Here is a 6,030-nt window from a genome sequence, read left to right as displayed (position 1 = left end):
TTTTCCTTTAATTTCAAATCCGATGCTTCTGCATTTACTGATATTGCTTCATTCAATCACCATCCTAAGGGCTCCGTATGCTAATCTACCATGGCAGTACAAGTAACAATTTCAGACATGTAGCAGGAACAAATTTTCAGAGTACCATACACATACCTCGTGAGAAATCGACTTGAAGAAACTCCCTGCCTGCAGGATTCGAACTCCGGTCTCCCCCACGCGAAGCAGAGCCTCTACCGTTGAGCCATCGGAGAGGACATGGCAGTCGAGTAATTTTAAAAGGTTTAACTGAAGTATTGCAAATATTAATTTCATCAAATGAGCAAAGTTAATGCTACCACCGTGATGATTAGATGGTTTCATCGCCAAGTTTATTTGAACATGCTACTACACCCGCTGAAAGAGTAACACCCGAGTAAACACCCGCTGAAAGAAACTTCATTTATTCGTAACGAACGATGGTTCAGCTCAGAGTAAAGGCTACTGGAAAATGCTTAATAAGTATCGAAGTTCATAATGTCAACATTACACCAATTTTGACAGCGGATTGATTCGATATATTTTCACCAAAAATATTCTGACGTGAAGTAAGGAATTGATATTAAATGATTATTTGAAATATCAGACGTAAAATACCTGCACCACTTCTAGTCACCATTTTTCTTTATCCTAATCTTTAGTCTTTTGGGTATGATACCGGGGCCACTTTCTTAGACATTTAGACTTAAAATCTAAAGAATTATCGGACTGTATATTAAATTTCACAATCGAAGTCAGGATGGATAACCGAATTTTTACTCGTATCCTCTGCGTAAAAAGGATACTTTTGTGACAAGCAAATTACCCGGAAAGCACGTTTCAAGCAGGACTAGGTAAAGATTAGCAGGAAGCTCAACGTTGACGCGCGTCAAGCCAACCGGTATGAACGTGTGCTTACTGTGGACTCGCTCTCTGCCCATGATGCCGAGCCGCTGTGCTTTGTTCCTCGGACAATTTATATCAGGAACAGTCTGATACATGCCCAGTGGCTCCACTTTGGCTCAATAATTTCATGAACACCTTGCTTCTCTGTCAGCTTTATTGGTGCCTGCCTAATTCACGCAAAATTTTCTTAACATAACTAATTCTTAAAAGGCAAGCACACAAAACGAAGTCGTGGTTTCGTATTGATCTCGAATGACCCGCAATCCAATAACACCTTTCTACGTTGGATAAATTACTGTGGCAAATACCTTCGTGCATTGTGTAGGCAAGGGGTCTCCAAACTTTTTTCACCAAGGGCCAAGAGCAAGCTTACTGAAACCTTCGCGGGCCGGAGAAGTTTGTGGGCGGAGGGCGGAGAAGGGGGGGGGGGCAGGGAATTGCACAAATTACGAATAAAGTGCGGTAGTCAAAATTATCGCACGAATAAATATTTTATTCTGCACTTCGTTTTACGGAAAAACTGTACACAATCTTTCGTCAATTATTGGCATGATATGCTCGGCTCTTATTTACAGAGGGGACATAATAATTATGGCTATAATTATTGGAGTGTAATCTTAAGAGATATTCAGCTTGAAGCAGCAGTAATGAGAGGAATGAAATTGTTTCTTTTCATGCAAAATAGCATTGAGCTCTGGATTAAAATTACTGCTTCCTATCATCAAAATTAATTTTAATGTCCATCGGATAAGGCTGCTCTGTAGCTAGACTTGACATACTTCATGTTAGAAAATGTTTGCTCACATAAGTAGGTTGTGCCAAAAACGGAAATAAAACCACACGCAAAGGCTCGTAGATGAGCATATTCATCGCTTGGCAGACACTTGCAAAAAGTCGATCAGTTCACCTTCTCTGAATCAATTACTTCCTATTGAAGTTCAGACGGCAAATCTTCGATGGAACAATAAAATGGATTTTAGAAAATTTTTAATTGCTGTAGATGCAAAACGTTCTTAAAATTGCTGTTTCAGATTGCAAATAATGCCTTGTGCAAATCTTCTTGGGAATGAAGTTTGAGTTTCTCGCTCAAACTTTTCACAGCATGGAAAGTGCGTGAAACAGTTCCTCATCAACTGGGTCTCAAACATAAATAGCTTCTGTCGAAACGCCTTCACTTGGGTATACATATTGCAAATGAGCGCTGTTTTGCCTTTCAATCTAAGATAGAACTCATTCATGCGTGTGGTCAGATCCACAGAAAAAGCTAATTTCCAATGTGAGTAGCGGCTGGGGTCGATTTTTTTCATTCAGGAAAACTTAAATTTCTGCTCGGAGTTCAAACAATCGTGACAACACCTTGCCACAGGTAAGCCAACGAACGGAAGTGTGACTGGGTAAGTCTGGATATTCTGCTTCTATCTCCTTGAGAGAACCTAGAGAGATCTCTGCGAACGTGCACGTCGTGGAAAGTGACTCGCATCTCTGCCCCAACAAACAACGTTAGCTCACGGGCTTTGGGCAAATGAAGATTCAGCTTTGCCGAAACGCGACCATCAGCAACGATTCAGTTGCCAGCTGAAGACTCGAAGTGTTGGTCTTCTGGAACAGGGGCCATACTTTCAAAACTCGCTAAGTGAACGTAAGTACTTACGCTCTATTTTCTTGTCTATGATTGGTGGATTTGGCTTGAAAGGACGTCAGTGATTGGCTGATGAACTTACGATCTCTTAACTTTTTTTGAAAGTATGGCCCCAGGTAACGCTCGACAGCCTCGCGCTCTTGCTCACGACCCGGATTACGTCATTAGGAACATGGTCCCAAGAGGGGCATAAACCTCTGCACGCGAATCACATTCAGAACATGTGCAATCTCATCCCCGCTCAATGCACTCTTTCGCATCAAAGAGATGGTGTGCTACAATTCAACATCTCGCTGACTGCGAACGTAATGATGATTGATACAAGCTGCGTACACAGCCAAATGCCACTACCCTCGACCGGAGGTAATTGGCGTGGATCACCGGAAGCAATCGTAAGGATGCCACCGAAAGGTACAGGGTTCTCAAGGGTCCGGCGCATAACAAATCAACAATATCAAGTACCAGTACCACAAACAAATTGGAAGGCAATAGACCAATTTCCTCGAAAATTAAAATATATCAACGCTTCAAGATGGCCATTCTCATCAAATTACGGCTCAACTTCAACAAACACTTATCGGCAGTGATTGGGGTTTCTTACACGCATTTGTTGACTTCAATCCCAAAAAGAAGATGGATGTGTTTGCTACCCAGCTTGCGTGCGCATTCCGGCGTCACAACAATGACCATTGTCTTCAGACCCTTAGAGAGGGCGTAGAGGCATGCCGTCAAGAGAATATGTGTCGTACATGCACCAGGGGGACCAACGAGCAGAGGAAAGCGCACAAACGTGTCCACCAAAATAGCGAAGCCATAGAGGGCGTTCCTCAAATGATCCAGAGCATCCACCTGCTCCCGGAACGATTCCTTGCTCTGGCCGTCAATACCTCTCTGCTGAGGATTGTTTAAAACCGGTTCACCTGCACGTGAAGCATCGGCATAAGAAGGCAAACCCATGTCGGCCAAAGCGGCCACAAGATTGACTCGAAAACTACTTTCAATGGCAGCCAACTTTTCGACTGCCTTCTCCTTGATGCTGCGATACGTGCCAAGAGGCATTGACTCGAACGGAACAACACCAGTCCTGACCAACTCCTTCAATTTGTCCATCACGACCGCAGCCAAACGAGCAAACTAACGAGTTCCATTTGAAAAGGAAGTGAGGTGATCGTTGGCAAAAAGAAAGGCCAGGGCAACGGCATCGACCTCGGTCGGCGCATTCGCATCTGGGATTAGACCGACAAGCTGCAGCGCCTGCAGCCTACCAGGACAAGAATACACATATCAAATTCAGTGAAGAAAATTGCCACGGTCAACATCAAATGTACAAGCCACCTGTTGAATTGATCGGGCCTCACAGGAGAGAACTTAACAATGTAATCATTTGTGCAGTCGGCATTCACGAACCGGAGACATAGGTCCGAAGGATTTGTTGAGCCAACTTTTATTTCCAAATTCCAATAATTGGAGCAAGTGCAGCATCTGAGCCGCAGGCCAGTGCCAGGCAGTACCGTCAGCAGCTTACATGCACGCTACTTGCGCTCTGAAAGCCGCCAAGTACTGAACTCGTACACGGAGCTGTTGGTAACGTCCATCAATCTATGGAGACATGGTCAAGTCCGGCGACGCATCTGAACTAGGACAAGGCCTAGACACGAACCACATAAAAAAAGACGACAGCGAGAACACGATATGCAGTTTTGGGGGACAGAAACTGAAGGAAGCGGTCTTGTCCATGTGTTAGCATCATTCGATGCTGTCTCTCATCATGCCAGCCTGAAAGTACGTGAACTGCCCAGCGTTGCCAAGTGGCATATTTTATCAGCGTTGCCAAGTGGTATATTAAAAATCTGGTATTTTCAGACGGTGTCTGGTATACATATTATAGATCTGGTATATGTGCCAAAATCTGATATTTTCTGACTTACTGCAAATTTACTGCATTAAGTTCCGTATCTGAAGTCTGAACTTCCCCCAGCGTAGGCGTAGATTATATTGATTACCTTTAGAGCGGCGCGACTAGAGGTTTCCTGCCATTTTTGAAACCGCGAGATTACCGCTTGATGAAATTACTCATTCTAATGGCTAACATGTAACCAAAATGCTTAGTGCCCAAGAGTGATGATTCTTGATTGATTACTGATCAGTTATGAAATGTCTTGGCCGCCTTTGACGAGTGAGGTTGTCGAACCGATCTCTGCGACGCAAGCTACACCGTTTCTGTTTAGTGGTTTTGAATTCTGGAGTGTCATTCGAGATTTCACTGATCTTTAAAATCATCATCCATGTATGGAATGATGGATCTGGCTGCCTACTGCATCGCTTGTCTACTTTTACCAGTGTCCCATGCATTCGTGGAGCGAGTGTTTTCACAAGTCACATATGTAAAAAACAAGCAAGGAAATAGATTTTTAGTTAAGATACTAGAGTTATTTATTCGGACCAAAAGATATCTGCTCAGCTGCAACAAGTGTTGCCGCAATTTTGTGATCACACCCAAAATTTCAGATGAAAAATAATACATGTACGAAAATAAGGATGAGGAAGATGAACTATTTCCGTGGCTTGCTCATCTTGTTTGAAGGAGAAGTGCTACGCTGTGATAAAAAGGAAAGGTGTCAATTTAATCAAATATGGGAAGAGAAGAATGTCAGAATGTTTCAAACAAAGGGGAAAAATATAATGTGTCCACTTTGGCTAATTATTCGTCAAGCCAGACAAATGCACTGTAAAAAAGATGAAAAATTAATTTTATTTTTCTAACCAACGTTTCTGACAAATAGTCCCATCAAAATTGGGGGTATTAGTCTGTCATTGAACAATAGAATTTCTAGTATATATCTGGTATTTTGAGCTAGGCAACCTGGTATTCTCGTCGCAAAAAAAGTTCGCAACACTGGAACTGCCGCCAACCAGACAAGCCCACGCGAGATCTGACGCCCATCAGCGATCCGTCTTCATGCACAAACTTCCTCGAGGGCCAGCCAGACCGCTTGTAAATGGCGCAACGGTATTCGGGTGGTTCAGGCGACACATCCACAAATTCAACATTCTTGAACCACGACATCTACGTGAGAGATATCTCCCTTGCAAGAGGCTGCGCAAGATGCACACGGCGATTCTGCTCAGCAAGGGACGGACCAAAAATTTTGGTGTGGTACAACGGGTGCGCATCCACGTTCAGGACATTCGGCTCATCTTCCTTCGTCGCCAAGACAACATCACGCTTCTCGACGACCCCAGTCATGAACTTGCACATGTACGAGTGTGTCATGCGAGCGTCACAGACCTGCGCCTTAGCAACAGATCTTGCAAGTATGAAAATGAAGGGAATTTTAGGGAAACTGATGGTGTTGGGTTTACAGGGATAATGCCGGCGACCGCCCTGAAGGCACTGTTGGCAATTTCGCCGTAATTAGTTAGTTATGCTAACCCCAACTATACAAACCTTTCAAGGGACTCTTGCG

The sequence above is a fragment of the Hyalella azteca genome, unplaced genomic scaffold (assembly GCF_000764305.2).
Source record: "Hyalella azteca isolate HAZT.00-mixed unplaced genomic scaffold, Hazt_2.0.2 contig3674, whole genome shotgun sequence".
Classification (NCBI taxonomy): Eukaryota; Metazoa; Arthropoda; class Malacostraca; order Amphipoda; family Hyalellidae; genus Hyalella; species Hyalella azteca.
Note: the sequence above shows the minus strand (reverse complement) of the source record.